Genomic DNA, 20,611 nt, shown 5'->3' on the forward strand with positions numbered 1-20,611 from the left:
TCACCGGTGGACAAGATAATGCCCGGAGTCGGCTCCGTGTGAGGAGCCTTTGAGTGGCTATTTATCTCGAGTTTAAATCGATTTGTATGCTAATCCACCGGAGAAATCCGCCTGCGTACATAAAACTGAAGGAGGCCTACAAAACTCAGCCTCCATGAGATTCCAGATATATCCCTGACTAATTAGGCCCACCGCCGCCCTGCCCTCCGCCTTTCTCTCTCCTTCTGTACAAGCCACTCTCGCGTTGTCGCCCCCTGGCTTCCACCGTCGCGTCACCCTTCTTCGATGATATCGACCTCCCACCCATTGGAATTCGCCTCTTCCTGAAGAAATCGTTGTCGTTGTTGTTGTCGTCGTGCTCGTGGCCCTGCATCCGTGGAATAGCCATCGTTTCGAGGGACTAACCGGACAAACGAAACTCGGGAACCTGATGAAACGGGAACCTCCTTTCCTTTTTCGAAAACGATCCACGCGTTTTTCTCTTTCTCCGCTTCTGTGCTGCCGCTACCCCAATCTTCTTTTACGATCGTGGAACTACGTCAAAGGAAGAAGCCGCGATTTTCGGAACACTGTCGATGTCGACAAGGAAATTAAGGAAGAACATGATCCTAGAGGAAGAGGATCTCCTAGAGGAAGATTCTCTACGGAGATCTTAACGGAGGATCGGTCGAAGTTCGGACACCTTCGTAGACATACCATAGACCTTAAGAGGTAAACTTGTTAAGTCGAAAGTGTTTGGCCCTCGGGTCGATGACCGCTTCATCGACGCAGCAAAGCAGCTGCAGGTAAACGATTCGGTTTCACAGGTAGGTGCTCCGCTTTTAGATGGAAATTCGTAAGAATTCCAAAGCAAGGCAACGCATCTCGTCCGCAGCTTTTGGATTCAACGTTACGCACGGATGTGTAATTTTGGGATATTATCGTTACGATGGTCCCTTCTTCCGATTTTATTATTATAAACCTGTTTGATTTTTTCTCTGCGAACCTCTTTCGTATTCCGATTGATCGAAATAATTAACGAAATAATATCGTTTCTGCGAATGGAAATCGATCTACTGTTGATTAAAAGAACGAAGGAAACTAATAGTAACAATTTATTCGAAGCTTAATTTAATCCAAGCTGAAAGCGCAACGTGCAAGATTCTATCTGTTTCTACTCGTAAATAGTTTAGTGGGCGTGTTGTCTTCGAAATTAAAAACGGGAATCGCTTTGGGCAGCCCAGAACCGTCTCTGCCTTACTTTATTTCTCAGTTGTTGGCCGTTTTACGGCTCGAATCCTCTCCGCGAGCATTAAACCCGAAACGCTTTGATCTTTTATACTTGCTTCGTAGAAGCGTGATTCGATGAGCTTAAGTGGGCGAACGGGTCAGATGACTCCGGGAACACGCGTGTTGTTTCATATGGCGCGAATGATAAACGCGCGCGCGACTCTTCGCGTTTGCCCGGATAAAAGTGAACGCGTTTTCAACCGAGTCAGGAAACGAAAAATCGGACGATGAAAAAAAGATATTTACGAAGCTATAAAGCGACTGCGAGGAGAGCTTAAACGCGAGCTTTGCATGTGGGTTAACAATTTTTAGAATCCGTATTTTTCAATTCTTGACGAGAGAAGATAAGTTACAGATATAATTCTATTTTATTCGACTCCAAGACGCTCAATTTTGCATTCCAGATATCGATCCAACATTTTTGAATTCCTCTCCGTGTATCGTACAAACCTTGAAACTTATATTCTTTTATTTTTTAACGCTCTGTATAAAGCAACATTACGAAGAGATTCACCATCCTGAACGAGATCCAGCGAGGCAACCAACCCAAATCGGTTAAATTGCGATCGCTGTAAAGCCGCGGATTGATCGATCGATTCGAAACGCAACCAACAGGATCGGCAACCAGCCCACTCTTGTCGGTACGTTGTTCTACATCGAACAGCCGGCAACAACAATAGAGAGTTTCGTCGAAGACACGGCATTTTCCATGCCAAGGCAAACTGGATTGACTTCCAAGATGGATTATGGTCCACGGGGAGACACGTCTCATTGTGTTCGTCCAGTCTATATGGTGAAAACCACCTGTTTCGCAAAAGTCAGACGCCATCGGCGATCCGCGATGCATTTTGCCTCGCTCACCGACGATCGTAGCCCGATAAACAAAACAAGAATGTAAACATATTCAAATCCGAGCTCGCGCGGCCTCTATCGGTCGTGTACACCGCGTATACACGCTGTTTCGTCGAGAAACGTAACTTTCATTCTCTTTGTGTCGGCACGGATCTGATTATCGCGACTAGTTATGCGAGCGCGACGTACAGGCCCGGTACTACACGGCCGTTTTTCAAGATCGCGCCTCACCGATCTTAGATAATTAATATTTGCATTTTACACCGTGAAAAACGACGATTCCACTCGTCGATATTCGTCCCGATTGGTGCTCTACGATCCTTTCGGGGTACGCGGAACTTTGACGCGATGATCTGGACCGGTGAAATACTACCTTTTATAATACTGTTTATGTAACTTATTGTTACAAGTTACGTAGTCATATATCTGTGCCTTTTGCATCTTATTTCCGTCATGAAGTCTAAGCAACATGTTTGAATACGAAATCATTAATACGTTGCACCGACAATCGCTGTTGAATATTAAAGCGTTGGATTCAGTAAAACGATCTGCCAACATGGAAGATGATATAACGCGGTTCATAATATCTAATAAAATATTCATTTTTCTGCGTTCTATTTTAAAGAAATAACGCAAACAGAGTGTACATATTTTACCCACAACATTACATCCCTAGAAGAAACTTTACTATATATGCTGCTATAACTTTCCAACACCGTAACCTTCTTCTTCAAACTCAATTTAAGATATCAAAACGTAATTAACACGCGCACTTATTAAAAGAAAATCTTAACTATTACTGGAAGTTTGGGAGAGTCAAAGCTATAATTACTTCACTATATCGATCGTATATTCGTTAAAAGATATCACAGATTCACGGAGGGAGAAGTATATTTTAACAAACGTAACTGACAGGCTCAAGTACTCCACACTTCATAAAATCATCACTCAATAATATTACACAGTGTACCAATACCTCTAAAGTATTGAAATTTTAAGGAACGTAACACACAGCCTAACCGCGGACAATCGCTAGCTTCGGTGTCACCCTAAACGCAGAGAAGAGAAGGATACGGTTAAAAGAAAGGAGAATAATCGCCAAGGAGTCAATTAGCATACGTCGCGAGTACCGATAACGGAGGTGCGCGAAACGTCAATACCGGCGCTCGAACGTGTCAGATTTGTATGCAAATTGCTAGACACGAAATGAATATACCATGGTTTAAAGGATTTCATTTTGAGCGTTTACGAGTCGCTAACACACGGAGTTGCGGCGCGGCGCGCCGGGTGGGGTGCAGTCACCGAGACGAGCGTAACTCAACGGCGATCGTTGAAGAGCACGCGAGAAACAAGCGAAGAAGATTTACGACAAGGGAAATATATACCTTCCCGGCCTGTCTGCCATACAGAGAATTCCGTCGCAGAAGAATGAGAGAGGGGTGCGGACGACTGGTGCGTCGCAGGGGCTGCAAACTCGCTCTCCTTTGTGATGTAGCGCGTAAAGGGTTTAACCCTCCGATTCTACCCGGCGAATTCCGCCAGACGACGCTTCTTCGCAAACTGTTTACCGACACGGTCTCTGGATACACGACTTCTTTTTTTTCTATTTCTTCTTTTCGTCCTGTCTTTTCTAACATTTACTTCTTGGTGGTTGTTCGTAATTTTGATACGAGTATTCAAAAGCGTCACGAGTTTGTGCATTGGTTTATCCGATTCAGATATCTGGAATGAAAGGAATCAAGAATATGGATATAATTTCTTTGTCTGTCTCCTGGATCCATGTATCGAAGTGGTAATCGAAGGTCTGTGAAATTTGCATAATTATGAACGTTGCGAACACTGAGCGTTTTTCGATTTATTTCGGACGCGTAACGTTATTATTATGTCTTTATTGTAAATCGTAGTGGAGTAATTGCAAAAGAAGAAAGTAAAAGAGAAAGATTTGGATTTATGCATATGCTCGAGAATAATTTGCGTATAAGTATAGGATCAAAAGTTTGTAGATATATTAACAGGTAAACTACGGTAGTAGTAAACACTAATAAACAAAACCATTTAGTTTTTCTTCAAAAATTAGTGGAACTAGAACTAATTATCTTCCAATTGCATTAAAACGAATGGTGCGCAGATTTTTTTAAATCAGAATTTTTCTAAACCACGAAGTACCAAAAAAGAAAAAATTCAAATTTCTAAAATCGACTGTCTTAATCTAGTCGGTGTTTCCAAGCATAAACCGGTGGCGGGATCAGATAGAAAGTATCGACAATGTAGCCGTCCAGGATGATTTCACCAGTGTTGTGTTTCGCTTCTCCTGGCATCGTACGGAACGGATTAGAAAATCCAGGTGACCGTTCGCTGGCGGATCTCGTGCTTTTCAGCGTTACGCGCGACAAATTGCCGGCGAGTTTCTAACGGCGGCCTCGGCGAGCCGTTTTCAAGCCTCTTCGAGACCGGAATGACTCGAAACTCATTACCGTGTTGCGTACGGCTTACGGTAACCGCGAGACTGGCTCCTCTAGAACGCTCGCAGGTGCATGAAACGTGCGCGTGCACGCAGGAGACCGAGTGAAATGCTGTCGAAGGAGTACGAAGACGCGATCGAGGAGGCGAAGAAAGAAGAAGAACACGACGAAGAAGAGGAAGTTGGAGAAAGAAAAAAGGAATGAAACGGTATTAAGTTACTCGCAATGAAGAGCGTACCACTAGGCGGTTTAACGTCAACGTACAACGTAGGCAGTCACTTCTTGTAATTAAAATATTACCATTAACGGAGAAAGTCTGAGAAAGTGAGAAGTTTAACGCGCGCGATGCTCGCTAAAGTTTGCTGAGAAACGTGGAGCTGATGGAACCGACGAGGAACGGCCGCCAGCGTCGCGCGTGTCCCCCGGCGTTTCCGATTCATCTCGATATTTCATTCACGACTCGAGACCGGAATGATACGAGTGTGACGGCCAACCGGCCCGCCGAGAATGGACTTTTTCAGCAATTAAAACGAGGAAAAAGAAGGAGGCTGGAGTAGAGAGGCGAGGAAAGGAAAGGACGGGGGACAGTTGGTTCTGGTGGCGTCCGTTCAAACATTCGCGAGACGTGGGTTCATGGTTCCAGGAACGTGGAGGCCCCAGGACTTTCTTGGCCTCTCCTCACCGATATCTGGCTGCCGGACGTTTTACGACGTTCGCCGCGCGGCCATAAATCGTGCAACGCGGACCGATTTATACATCGATATCGGTGCACTTAAGTATACAAATGTGCCCTTAATTGGACTGTCTCCTCCTGTGCGTACTATAAAAGCGGCACTTCACTCGCCACCCAAATCACCGCTGACAGCAGCTCCTTTTAAGTTGGAAATATGGCCACTAAACGTGGCCACCGTTCACCGTGCAACCGGGTAAAAATCATTTCGTATCGCGGGGGATGGGACGCGATTGTCTTTCAGAAATTTCGCAGCCAGCATTAAATGGCTGGATCTACGCTGCTGTGACATTTTCCTATTTCTTAAGAAGAATGGAAAGCTAAGAAGAATTCGAGGAAATTCGTGACAATATCAAGCGACTATACTCAATTTTTTTTTACCTGTCTTATGCTAGTTGATTAGGTTCGAAAGAACAGGGAACTTGCCTTGGAGGTTGACAAAAAATCCAGAAATAACGAGAGCATTAATTCGCATCCTGAACATACAGGTTGTTGCAGGAAGATCAAATCGTTATGCTCGGTGGGTTTCTGTTTCGAAAACGCATCGGTCCGATCGTTTTACTTACGCAATCGGATTAATTAAACGCATTAGAAAAGGTCGGTGTCTTGCGAGATCAATAACAAGCAGCAATGATATCAGGGAATTTCCAGTCAGGATAGAAACGTGTAATTAGCAACACTGATTAATAATTTACTACTTCCACGGGTCGGAACGCACGTCTCGCGGAACGAATGCTTTCTGCCCGAGAACACTTCGTCGCGTTATATTTCACGAAGCTACAAGAAGAAACTTGTTTGAGAACAAAAAGATACAAATCGAAACAGAGTATAGAGGAAGTATAAATTATAGCTCAAAAGCCAGAGATTAGATTGGTGTACGGTGCTAGATGTTTTCGATTACGAGTGGCATTTCTCGATAACTAATACAAAAACCTTTTTTAACCCTCATCTAGCCTTCATTTTTCTCACTTAATTCGTCTTTTATAATTTCAGGTTTACATAATAATGTAAAATATCGTACATGTGCAAAGACTTTCATCAAAAACAAAAGAATGAAATTCTTGCATATCCAGATACAGGATTGCTAATATCGACCATAAGAAAATAAAACGATGTGCAGGGTATTGCTTTTTTACGTTTATAACATGTCAAATTGACACAAGGAACGAATGACGACTCAAATTACGTCGAAATTGAAAAAAGAGTTTAAGATTGAACCAAGCAAAAAGATTATTGCCAATATAGCAAGGCGGAGAAATTGCTGGAAACCTATTTCCAAAGAAAACATCGTACTGTTGGTAAACTAAAGGAAACGAAAGGTTACTTTCAGAAAAAAATCACTGGAACGTTTATTGATGAAGAAATGAATACTAAGCAAATTTATGATCTTCTCCTAATAGTCATAACAATAAGTACAAAAAATGTAACAGGCAAAGCTGTCTATTCGTCATATAGGAAAAAGTTTTAACAACTTCTGCTTCAACGTCAATGCATTTTAACCTTCTGATAATAACATATTTGCATCACATTCGGTAGTAGACAATAACTTAAGAAAATTTCTGGAAAAATGCCGGTAGAACGTCAAGAAAAATACACAACATATTTGCATATTTGTAAATTCTCCGACGATGATTCTCAAATGCATAGTTTTCTACTCGTCATATTGCATGATGACGCGGCTGATTCAGCTTCAGCTTCCGTATACGTAGATAAAAATGGTAGAGTTGTCAGAACGATATTCATTCTCGAAGAACGTGGGGATGCTATTGTTAATTGTTTCGTGAATCATACTTCGTATCTTAATTAAGATTATCTCTAACTAAACTCAGTTACGGTAACATTACGTTTCTTTCCAGTTCTTTACTATGGAATTTTCGATAGATATAAATATTTTTGCATTATGTGATATCGTGCGTCATAATACGATATTTTCTATTATTCACTTTTCTATGGATATCCTACGAATAGAAGATTTTCACAATACTCTTCATGTTAAAAGGGTTACGATACTTCCTCCGAACCCTTCGACTTAACAAAGTTCCATTCAGCGAACAAAACCTTGCCCAGGTAATCCATTCCAGGTAATCACACACAAACTTCCATCGTCAAGAGTACCAAATTGAAAAGCGACGATCCACTCAAGACGTAAGAAGTTTTCGAAGCATTTTTGTGACGAATTCCGGGCTGATAATCACGCCATGAAGTTTCACCGAAAGATTCCCAACTGTGTGTCGCGATCGACGGCGTTACATTATAAACGTGACCGAGCACAGCCGGGCAATATTTTCACCGGTTGAAATCGGCCGGGGCCGATCACGTGCGACCGATAACAAGTCGGGTCCGACGATGTTTGTTCACTCGGCGTGTCTACAACGGAGCGCCGCCGCGAAACGATTATCGACGTTCGACAATCGAAGGATTTATCGTTCCATTTGCCGGTCGCGTTCGCCTCGAATTCGCGGGACTCACGACTCGCGAAACGAACCAAGCAGATCCAAGCAGAGGGAACTCCTTACACGTCGCATCCACACGATGCACCGCAGTGGAACGTTGCTCTCGTGTCGGCGTGCCGATTCCTCTTCACTTATCGCTACGTTGCTTTATTAGGAGATACCTTTCGACAGATACACTCCCGGTCAGGCCACGTTTTTGTCACTTTAAATCAGACCTCGGACAGGAGTTACCTTTTCGAGGGGAAACTGGAAAGTTTCTTGCGTCTAACGTAGCGTCATCGTTTTCGCGAAGAGCTAGTCCCGCATAAAAATCGTGAAAATTTCGTTAGTAGACTCACCGTCGGTTCCAACTGGCTGCTTCCGCGAGTGAGAAGCGTCGAGGATCGCGTGGATCATCGATCACCGCGACTGTTTGTCCGCATAATCGGATTTCCCAGGTCGGATCACGATATTTAGCAACGAATGACACACGAAACTTCGCTTCCAAGGAACTATCCCGTTCACACTGACGCGATCACCCAGTCACTCTGGAACCTAGTCGAATCGTTTCACAGTTTACACTATGGGAGCACGAGTTTTGAACTAATTGAGTAATCATCGAGGTCGGAGCCGCGGCGTTCTAGCGGCTCTTGGAAGCCGGTCTACGCAGGCCTGTCACTCGGGCCAACCACGATTACAGCCACGAAGACCCGTGCTGTTTGTCAACGAGAAAGGATAGCAAGACACAGAGCACTGACCACGGAATGCAACAATGGACACCAGTCGTTGTTCACGCTGTTGTTCACTTTGACTCACATGCCGATGACAACCGGTGTCGTGGACGGTTCAATCCGATCGGGGCGGGCTCGTAGAAAAGGAACGATTAGAAACGAGAGTAAACTGCCTGGGGAAACGAGAGTAAAAAAAGAACCGGAATTGGGAGGGCAACAACGTTAAAAAAAACGAACGAAGCAGAAGAGCGGGAAAAAAAGAAGAGAAGAAACGGGGGAGAGTACGCTGGTGAAAAAGCAGTGACACCGGCGGTTCGGCCGATACGAATGCCAAATATACGGCGTGGTCGAACACGAATCGTCACTTAGCACCGAAATTTCTTCCTAGACTCACTGGCCGACCGATCTGATCCGTAATAGTTTCGATACGATCGGCGACGCGTCGATTTCTCCCTCTCGTCCACCGAATGGCCGAACCGATCGTTCGTCTCGCGTACACACGATCCACCACTTGAAAGCACGGAATAACGAGGACGACGACGATAACGGTAGCGGCGACAGACGCGTGCAAGGGAACTCACGTTCCAGAACAATTAACCCCAAAGTCTAATCGATTTAATTAGGCGTCAAGCATAGCCTCTTTCCGATCAATCCTGCCCATCTCGTTCGTCGAGTCCCGAGACCTCCTTCTCTTCCTCCCCGTCATCGGGTCCCCTCGATTCTAATCGACCAGTCGACGTCTTCTTTCTCTGTGTCCCGGACGGAGAAATCGGCTAGCAACGGGGACGGGGACGGGAGTTAGCAGGAAACGAATCGACCGAGCTTTTCTCGTCGATTTATACTCGCACTTTTGCTCTTTTATCGAGCCAAACGTTTTTCTTTTAATCACAATCCAATCGACGACTCCTCGACGACGTTACTCCGACCGTGATCGATCGAGTATCGATCGTAAGTTTCGTGGTTGAACGCGTGACACTAAACGATCGAAGGTAAGCAAGCACTAGGAAAATCGGAACTTTCGAACAGGTGGATCGTGAAAGTTGGTCACGCGGCGCGCCGAAAAAGGGCGGCAAAGTAGGAAGCAGAGGAGGCGAGTTGTGTCGGTGGCAGCGATTTCCCACGTGTTCAGACGGGCGGGCCGCCCCGTGCGCGGCTTGCTGTCAGAGGGCGCGGCGAAGGTGCCGTCTGTCCCGTCATCCTTTGACCCGGTGCACAGATCGGGAGGAGCGGTGAGGTGCAGCGTGGCTGTCGCGCGTGAGAGATGCGCCGGCTGTCGCGCGGCGCGTGCACCGCGATCTCTCCTGATCGCGCGGTTTCTCCTCTGGTTTCCGCGGGCTCGCTTGCACCCGGAAAATGCGAGGTTGCGGCGAACGGGCTGTCGAATTTCCTCGGGAGGTCCGGCTGTTTTCGCGGAGACACTCGGGCGAAAACACGGTCCGCGAGACACGGTGGGGACGGGCGCGAATCGCCACGGACGATGACAATGATAATGATATAACAATAGCGTGCGTTCTCCGCTGGTTCAGATCTTACACTGAAGACCAAGGTACACATACACATGTGTGTCGGCCGGGCCGGCAGGTAGAAGAAGGAGGTAGAGGCTGAGAGAGGTAGGAGGAGGTGGAGTGTGGCTCCGGAGGGAGGGGAGCTAGCACGCTCTTGTGCACCGGCCACACACAATCGCGTGCCTCGACTCCATACACAGACAAGGCCCGAAGCGTACTCTCTCGCGGTGGAATCGGTGAGCTCTCTCTCGCGCGCGCCACGGCTAACGTGCTTTCGCTGTACGTATATACACGCGGACGGGACCGTATCGGACGTGTATTCGTCGATTCGCATTACCTACATGCATAGTGGGACTTAAGTACGTGCATACATACGTACATACCGGTATGTAGGTACGCGCGCCGCGAACAGAACGGAACGTCTCCTCTGTGGTGCGTGTCTTTGCTCTCGCGTGTTTGGCCTCTCGCTCTGGCTCGCACCGTGGCACCGGTGTGCGTGGCCGTCGTCGTGGCTGCGTACCTGCGCCGGTGCGTACCTGCGTTCGCGTACAGGCGCACGCGAGCAAGCGAAAGGGAGAAGGGAAGGCAACAGAAGAGAGAGGAAGAAAGCAAAAGAGAGAAAGAGGGCAGTGTGTGCGGCTACACGCGAGGAGACAACGCCATACCGCGGCACACACAGGTATAGACCAGCATCAGGCTAGCCTCGCCTCATCCCGCCAACGGCACCTCGCCTCACTTACATACGATACGATACGATACGAGCGAGCCACAAGGCAGGCAGGTAGCGCACAAAACTAAAGAGACTCGGGGAGAAGCCGTGGCGGAACCGAGATGGTGACGGAGCGACGGAGAAAGAGGGCCGAGACGCGGCTCGCAGGTTGAACCAGGTGAGATGGGGGGAGGGAGAGCGGAGGGAGAAGGAGAGAGCGCTAGAGACAAGGTACGTGGACAGGAGAGAGCGAGAAGGCTAGAGGGAGAAAAGAGGGAGCCAAGACTAACCACTAGCGAGGTAAGAGAAGAGAGTGACCAGAGAGAAGAGACGAGAGGAGAAGAAACGGCCTGCGGGACCTGGTGGAGGGGTGTACTTCGTTGCTGGTGCTGCCGGTGCTGCTGATGCTGCTGTTGCTGTTTAAGCCGCGAGTACGCACGCTTTAAGGCAGTCGCGCGAGTATTATCTCGCTCTCCTCCCTCCGCCCATCGACTTGCCAACCTTCTAGAACTTCTGTTCTAGGGATGAAAGTGGGGTAAAGCCCGGAGAGCAGAACGCGTATCGACCTCTGTTTTCTGTTCATTGATCGGACGAGTTTGGCTCGGTTACAGGTGCCTGGTGAAAATGCTCGAAACCGACTTGAAACCGATTCCAAGCCGATCAGACGGTGTTATACGTGGACGATATATCGTGACTATCGTTCCGGTATAATGTATACGATTTTCGAACAAGTTTCGGAAACATCTGCATCGGCCAATTAGTCGTGGCGAAAAATCCGTCAGCTCCGACAGATCCGGTCGGCCTTATCGCGGCGAAGGATCGATAAAAGCGGGCAAATCGAACGCAAGAAGGATTAAGACGCGCGGAGAGGGCGATCGGCTCGCGTTCAGGGCACCGTAACCGGCTGTCTCGTTTCCATCGGCCGAATTACCTGTCATCTCTTCTTATCTCGGACAATCCGTTCATCCGTTTCTCCGCGTCTCGTTTCTCGAGAGAGAAGCTGAGACGCTCTCGCTTCGTTCTTTTTTTTATTTTGCCTCTGTTCTACCCAGGGAGGACCGCGAAATTAATTGAATCGATACCCCGTGCGACGTGTGCAGCGGAAATAAATATCTCTCCTTCGTTTTACGTATTTCTCGCGGTAACAGGTAGGCAAGAACCGAGTATAACGTAATACCAGAAGATAAGTACTCTTTCTCCTGAGCGGCTGTCGAACGGATCACGCGCGAAATAGCGACACGCGTGAACAATAGACGCGGCACCGTTACATAAATCGAATTACCTAACAGGCCGAGTCATTGCACAACTGTATTTGCGTGCGTCGATGGTACCAAAGTGATTTGTTTGCGCGCAATTTAGAACATCTGTGCGCACGGCCTTCGCCGGCCGTGTTTGTAGGCACACTCGTGATAATAACCTGCCGCGCGGCAAACCGCCGAAGGACGTTTTCGAAAAGTCCGTTACACTCGTCTCGCCATGCCTACTCTTTCCTTCTTAGTCTTTTCTCTGCAGCGCTTACCTTTTACCTCGTTTGATTATGTATCCTGATATTATACGCAGCAGCGATATTACAGAAGGAGGGACGATGGTACGTGCGGTGACCGATCGATGCAAAAATAAAAAATCGGGCCATGGGGAGGAAGGTGTTTGATTTATCGTTCGGTCGCGTTCCGCGAGCCTTGAGGTGGCGCGATCGCGCGGCCGTTGCGCCACGTCGCGTTCCAATTTTGACTTCTACCGGCGCATAATGAATCGGTATGCAAATCCTCGAATAAGGATCATAACTCATTCGTGCGATATCGTGTTCTCACACGCGGTCAATCGGACACGCCGAGTCCAAGGCGACACGGCCCCGACGCGACTCGCCGCGGACACACCGTCCAGATAAGAACACCGAACACCGAACGCGGCAATTACAACTGCGTACGCTTCTGTGTGTATTTGCCATGCTCGAACGATGTACGTATACAGAGTGACGCGAAAGTAACACAGCTTTAAAATGATTAACAATGAAACTATCAAGAATGGTAAAAGAAGTTTATGGTATCTGTCCTTGTTAAACGATTTAAGAGATAGTCGTTGCATGGAATTTTTGTTTTATGTCTCATTGAAGCAATTATCCTGTTTGCTAAATTATACGAACGACGAAATTGAATTATCATTTTTTTCAAGTTGCTTATCAGTCGACTAATAAACAAACTCAATGCGCAATTTACCATCGATGACTTTAGTATAACTAGTTCTTCCCCTTTGATATTTTTGCCATCCAACTATTCCTCCATGTTCATACGTATCGCTAAATTCGTTATTCTCCAAAACATTACCTAATTTCTTGCCCTCACCTCTGGCGGATTTGCTCCTTTAGAATCAGCCAAGAATTTGGTACACAAATCTGTTCAAAGACTAACTTCTCGATGCATAATGAACCACGATACGCAGCATTTTCTATACAATATTTCCAGTTGCGTTACTTTTATCTCACCCTATAAGTATATTCGACATATAGAAACAGAGCGGAGCTGACAGAAGAATAAAAAAAAAACGAAAAAGCGATCGAGTCGAAGTGACATGAAATATGCGATCGCGTCCGCGTAAAAAGCATCGGCCCACCATCGTCCCTGTTAAGTGTCCGCGAAACCCACTCGCGACCGGGTTTCCTCTAGCTGCGTTTCGCAGTCTTTTGCGTCGCGAGCCAAGAGATTTCAGCTCGTCCGGGGGGAGAACCGACGTGATTAATGATCTCCGGATCGAGAATCCGTGAAACGAGAACCGAGCTCCACGCGAGGATCCCTGCCACCTGTGCGAGCGATCGCCTCCGTGCGTAGAGAAAAGAAGAATCTGAGAACACGTTCTTGCCCATCCTCCATCGATCCACTTCGACAAAAAGATCTAATATTTCCGCTGTGAAAAGAACATCGTACTTTACAAATTTCAAGTCTTTGGACAGTTCGTTAAGACTTCCATCGGTCGACCGACACGGGCGAAGGAAGATTCGAGGTTCGAGGGGGTTCTAGACGATATTTACGATCGAGGAACGAGGTCACGGAACGCGAACCGAATAATGAATTTCGCGACGGGAAGACACTCGCGTGTTACCACATGCTCACGTATACGCACACACAAACACGACACGGTTATTAAAGCGTTCGAGGGCGGATTTATCGCGTGCCCGGTGGACATTAACTGGGCAAAGTGTCAAGGGCGACTGAGCTTGTTACGGCACGGATGCTTCACTTTATCAGCGAACGAACATTGACGGGAAACCGTGAGAAAGAGAGACGGATAGGCAGATAGAAAGCAGCGCCGGAGGAACGTTAACAGAGGCGAGAGAACGGTTGGTCAGAAGTAAGAGAGAAAGACAGTGCAAGAGGACCGCGCGGGGGTGTTGGAGGGAAGGGGAAAGGGTTCGTTCGAAAAGCAGGGTACCCGTGTCCATTGACCGTAGGTACGCCAGTGTCGACCGCATCGATAATTCGATAAAGTGTCCTCACATTACCCTATTGATTGCTCCATTGTCCCGCGACGCTTCTCGCCGATGGGCCTCGTCCAAGCTTTCAACCCCTTGGTTCAACGCTTTGCTTCCTCTTCCTTAGTCTCACCGCGGCGGACTCGTTTGTGTACACGATTATAACGATATTTCCATACGTAAAAGGGATAGTTCTGTATCGATCGACGCGGTCGCAGCCTTCGTTAATCATAGAGCCAGGGACGCGGGAGTTATTGAATTTCGAAGAAGCTCACCCGCGACCATCTAGCCGCCAACGATTCGATAACTTCCGTAAAATCTCCGGTGTTCGTAGCTACGTCGATGATATTTGTGAATCGAAATCTAGAATTCTCCCGATATAGATACAGGAGACATTGTTCGACGCGTTTAACAATCTACTTTTCAGCAATGTTGACAGGAGCAACGATAAGCTTGGATAAAGAAGTCACGGAATAAAATTAAATTTTATTTGAGAAATCAAAACAGATTTCATCGAATACAAAAGTGTTTTCGATGATAAAGTTTTTCTAAAACGATTCGAATGTGACGGAAGATCTTCAAAATATCAGACGACTTCGATCGGTAATTGCTTCGGAAAAAATTGCAAATGTTTATAAAGATTCTCATCGGCATACGCGAGAATTCTCAGTATTTTTCTATCAGCCCCCGTACATCAATGGCCACGCGAACGGCCAGCCGGATCTCTCGTGAAATCGACGATCGATTGTAGCCGAGGAGGGTCTGTAAAGAAAGCTGACGCAGGAAGGAGGTGAGAGGGGCCAGGCGAACAGCACACGGAGGAGAGATCCGGACCTCTGCTGCATGCCTGAATCCTAATTGAATCGTCAGGATGCTCGACTACCGGCCCTTCTCCGGCCCGCTGACATCAAGAATGTGACAGACAGTCGGGCATCGTGCCCTTTTCACGATCCCTCCGCGTGGAACCTCCGGCGACCCGCCGTACGATTCCGATGTATTGCCCGTCGTTCCGTCCAGCTCGTTTACGCATAATTTGCTCCGCCGTGATTTGGGTTTACGACGCGCGAACCCCTTACACCGCCGACCGGAGTAAATCAACGCTACACGATCGAACGATGTTTCCTCGTGACCTTGTCGGTACTTCCGTGAATTCTTTCGTTCACGTAAGACGAATTAAGTTAAGCAATTAGGAGCTAAGGTATACGAAATTGGAGAAATTTTTCATTTGTACACGTCGCATGAAGGGAAGCGAATTTTTCTTGTTAAACGAATAAGTTGAAGCGATTAACGATGATAGCTTGTTTTATCGATCTTTTGCACCCCATTTTTATACATAATTTTCATAGCCTTCTACCAAAATATCAGAATTTAAAAAATCTTCTCAGAACCGACTTTCTCTTGTCCCTCGAGTTCATCAAATTACTTTCCAGCTTAAAATAATGACATAAATCATAATCATCGAAAACCGTTTGCCACGCTAACCGAACGCCAAAAAACCGATAATTTTCGCTTCCGCGTGAAATATCAGCTCGGGTTGGCGAACAAGGATTCGTTTCTAGCCTCTAGGGAATCTTCTGACATTGGACTTGAGCTAAGCTTATCGTTCGTGGTGTTTGTACCTGTTCTTGTGGGCGGAGCACGGCGTGCCATTCTATTTCAGCTCGGCTTTCATTCATAACTTGGGTTTTTAATAGCTTGCCGCAGCATAACACGCAGCGCCTCTGGCGATGTTCGAGGATAGCCCCGATATCGTCCCGTAGACGCAAAGTCCACGCGAACCATAGACGCTCGAACGAACCCCTTTTCCTCGACTTTTCTGACACAAATCGACGCTTTATCTGATCCCAAGATATTAATCGAAATATCAAAGGTACGACTTTTATTCGTTCTCCGAGTTTAATTTTGGAAATGAAAGTTTGATGAAATAGCGATGAGTATGAAATAATGATATCGATACCATCAAGATGATAAAGCGAACATAAATAATATAACACAAATTACTAACTAAAATTATAGCATCATCGCGTTTTAAAAATGGAATACTATCTCCCCTCGTCAAAAGAAAATTTATCGAGTCTTGAATTAAATGCTCTTACTTTCAACGACAGGTAATATGCATGTACCATTAAATGCCATTCTGTTAAATCTTCTTCTGAAAGGAACTAAAGCACGAGTCGTATCAAAAAACATACATCTCATAATGAGATACGAGCTATATGTTAATTCGCTTGCACCAGGTGCACGATGAAAACGAACTTACGAGTATCGCTAACTTCAAAATTTATCGAGATTGTCAAGACGTTATAATTCCTCACGGTCCGTTAATCTCTATAAGAATAGAAATGAAAAATAACCTGTGCTGCTTTATCGTCCGAAAAGAAATGTAAAGATACACACGATCCAACATATTTCTTTCTTATTGCTACAGTTACTACATTTTTCACACCTTCAAATTCACAAAACCAATAAATATAATATTCTTTCTTAATTTATGAACCTCCGATATGACAAAACTAACGCATCGAGTCGAAGATACGAAGAATAAGATTATTCAACATCTAGACGATCCTTAGAGGATCGTATCGAGCACGAATGGAATTTGAGGAAGGCGGTTAATGAAGAAATCAGCCTGTGTACCTATGTATGTAACTACGTCTGGTAGTAGGAAAACGGGCTGGTTTGCTAAGATCGCGAGCAATTTCATTCGCAAGAAACCCGGAATTACGCAACGAGGCATGGTCCTGTCAGGAATGATATATTATAGATGCGATACGAAGATTAGATGTCTGAGAGCAGATATAATTTTATACACTCTCGTGGAACGCGTTTCCTGTTTGACAAAAGAGAAACGGCGCCGATATTTCCAGCGCGCGGCAGCAACAGCTTTGCAAGGAAAACAGAAACAGAAACGATAGACGGAATGGCGTGCGACGCGAGCGCCAAGGGATCGAACGTGGTTTCCGGACGGCCAGGCGAAACCGGAAGAGCACTTGTTATCGTCGAAAGGCGTACATCTGCTCGCATAACCGTAACACGAGCTCGTGGAATTCCGTTTGACATCGGAGAAGTGGATCTCGCTCGAAACAGATCGCTATCGCGACCTTTTTTTTCAAACGCAAACTGTTAATTCGTTCCATGCATTAACGTTCGAACGATCGCCTCCCGAGAGCGCGCAGATACAGCGGCGAACGAATCGGGTGCAATTAATCTGACAGTGCACAGACGTGTTTCGCGTTTCGACCGTTTCCGGCTCTCGGACCACGCCACACGTTAAGCAACGTATCACACGCGTGTATACGTTCACGTCCCGTTCGTGCTTGCGCCACTCGATCAAAACGACCACGATTATTATGTACAGAAGTTTGTCATTTATTATTATTACTCTCTTATTTTTTTCTTCTCGGAGGTTATCGATATTCAATTGAAATATGAACGAATTACCGCGTTTATCATTCGTAATGTGGAACGATTGGATGTTAAACGTTTTTACGTCGATAAAAAATTAAGGGACAGACTGAATTTTACAGGAAACATTCGTTGCTGTAAGAACTTGGAAAGACAACTTGGATCATTGAACATCTACAGTTTACCACAAGTACGTCTCTCCTCGATGAAGGAGAAAGCTCTCTCAGCCCCGTCATCGGGCGAACGCCATTTTTGTCGCAGGTGCGGACGAATGTTCGGCAACAAATCATATTCTTCTCTCTTGGCGACCGGCAGGCGGAGAGAGCGTGTCTTCGTAAGCCGATTAATCCTATCGAGCGTATCTCCAAAGGATTCTCTCCCTGTTATTCTCTTTCTCTCTCTGCTTGACACACAGGAGGATGAAAGGCCGTGACACGCATATAGGTAGAAACGCGCGAGAGGTCCTTTGGGCGCGATCATCCTCGCCAGTGGTTGAAGAAGGAGAGAATAGCGACGGAGAACGAGTCGGCAGGACGGGGGTTGGGAGGGTGGATGAATATCCGAACAAAGGAGGAAGAGGGATAAGGAGGGAGGTATACACGAACGGCGCGAAGACGAGGGGTGGGCAGAGAGGCGAGGGCGACGCCACGAGGCTTATAAATAGACACGCGGATAATCACTCAGGATTTATGGTAACCACGGATTATCAAGTTGTACAAGGGGGTATATTTCATATTCGCGACGTTACCTTATTTCAATGGGGGAATACCTGTTCCGCGCGTTACAAACTGCATGAACGCGCATACACGGGACAACACGTGTGTTGCCTCCGCATCCTTCCATCTCCTTCTCTCCATCCTTCTCTCTCTTTCTCTTCTGGCGTCTATGTACACGTATATACACGAGGCTGTGGATCACACACAGACTTGGAAGCAAGACGCCACGGAACTGGCTCGAAGAGGCGTTCAGGTGCTTTCTCTCTCTGTCCCTCTTTATCTCCTCGATTCTCCCTCTCCGTCTAGCGTTCGTCCTGATCTCGCCGCGGCTTGCCCTTCTCTCAAAATCATTCCCACGTTCGCCAGAGTGCGCCTACAAAAGTGGCCAGCCACTTTTCCGAGAGACCGATCCCCTGACCGATCACCGACGACACCGTACACTGGCTCGATATCCGGACTCGAGATTAGACCCAGAACTCTTACGGGCGGAACGGCGTCGTTGGCGTCGCCCGTCCGTCACAGCTGGAATTTCGAAACCACTCGACCGAAAGGATGAAATTGCAGGTGAGATACGGCACGGTCATGGCTCCTTCGAGAACGGGAAAAGACAAGCAGAAATTGCTACCAGAATGGGACCGCGACCCTTCCTCTTCAGCGTCTTCGTGCTCTTCATCTTCTTTCTTACGTACGGGAACACGGAATGCGTTTTTAACCCGTCATCTTAAACCCACCCTTTATAATCGTACTGGTTTTTATTTACACGAGATCTAGTCGTTTATTTGCCTTACGTTGTATCAGAGAATTATTCCCAGAAACTAGGAGAATTGTTTTACTGTCCAGTTTAAATAGAAAATTAACGAGAAACGATACGAGGAGAGACGAAGAGGGTATTTATCATTTGATTTTCGCGCGAAATGTTTCCTATTCTTCGATCCATCAGTTCAAATTTTTCCGATTAGACAATAACCATAATTAATACATACCATACTCTGACAGCATCATGCATCACTCCTACACAACGATAAGAGAAATACATCACAGGCAAACTTCCCGAATTCCACGGCCCAACCCGTCGAACACGTTGCCTTACCAAGAAACAACGGTTCCATCTCACCTAACAGGATTCGATTCTTCCTCACTTGATTTCTCTTCTATCCGGCGGAGAAAAGACGCGTGAGAAACGCCTCTAAGCGTAACCCCTCGACTCGCGCGACCCTTATCGGGTCTCGAGTATCTCGCGCGTAGTACTCGCGGCCGTCGATCGATCGCCGAGTGAAAATGGAAAATGATTCTTCGGCAACGTGTTTATCGATTTCGAACAAAGGCGCGCCGCGAAGTCCGATAAGCTCGCGAGCGGAGATCTGTCCGGCGATTTGTTCGTTCGTTCGCTCGCTCTTACGATCGTTCGTTCGTTCGCGGCAATTACGAAGGAGCCTGGAAGAACGCACCGCGCGATCCTTTGAGCGCGCGAGTCACCTCCGTCTGTCTCGGTTCGCCGACAGAGGCATCGCGTGTACCCCAGATTATATCGCCAGGATGCAACAATAGACCCAGAGTCCCTCTTACCCGCCTTCCCGATCTCCAGCATCTTCTACCGTTTCTGTCCCTTCCCCTCTTTACCGCCCCTTCGTCAGCACACCCACCCCCAACAGCCTGACGAAATATTCCCACAGAGCGAGCTTACATATGGGATTAACGCACCCACTAGGCTTCCCATTGTCAACACACGCACACACCGCGCTAGGTGCCGCTCCTACAATACCCCAATATTCCTCGATCTAAAACCGACCGCCGCGGCGTCTTTCTACGCGATTGTTAACGGACTGCCTCCATTATGCGGACCTAGGCCAGCTCCGACCCTCGGATCAGGTTGCTCACGATTTTCACTATCAGGACCAGATGTTTACGGAGGTCGTTTCGAACCTTCGACGACACAAGTGGAACTTTTTCGTGGACTTTGAGTTGAATTTTTTGGAAATGAATGTTAAAAGTGGTGGTTAGAATGCATAACTGAGATGGATGTAGAGGAATTGGTAATGTGGAGAGAGAATGTTTGTAGAGTTTGTATTAGGATAATTTATGTTGCTAGAAACGTGTCGTTCTCGTTGTAGATCGCAGATATGGAGATCTTTGTGCAATAAATACCTAAGTACTTGGTAATTGTAGATATCGTTGCTGATCGTAAATTGACATTTCTGCTTGTCATATCGACAGTGGGATTGTAAATGTTTACAGGGAATCGAATGAAATAGACACGGTGTAAAGATTAACTATCTTTGTAATGATGGATCAGTGTTAAAATTTTTCTAGAACATTTCGGAGAATTAATAATTT

At 46.6% G+C, this 20,611-nt stretch overlaps 1 protein-coding gene across 3 annotated transcripts in view; it reads right to left on the bottom strand.

Annotated features, from left to right (window-relative positions):
* Sox102F (transcription factor Sox102F) overlaps window positions 1–20,611 on the bottom strand; it is a 205,876-nt gene that overhangs the window by 177,310 nt on the left and 7,955 nt on the right. The window contains exon 1 of one of the 3 annotated variants that reach the window (XM_076624374.1): window positions 8,105–10,005. The exons of the other annotated variants lie outside the window; for them this stretch is intronic. The gene's annotated coding sequence lies outside the window, so the exon portion shown is untranslated. Of the gene's footprint in view, window positions 1–8,104; window positions 10,006–20,611 lie in introns of those variants that run through there. 3 annotated transcript variants of the gene reach the window in all.

This window comes from Bombus vancouverensis, chromosome 2, assembly GCF_051014615.1.
Source record: "Bombus vancouverensis nearcticus chromosome 2, iyBomVanc1_principal, whole genome shotgun sequence".
In the NCBI taxonomy this organism is placed as follows: Eukaryota; Metazoa; Arthropoda; class Insecta; order Hymenoptera; family Apidae; genus Bombus; species Bombus vancouverensis.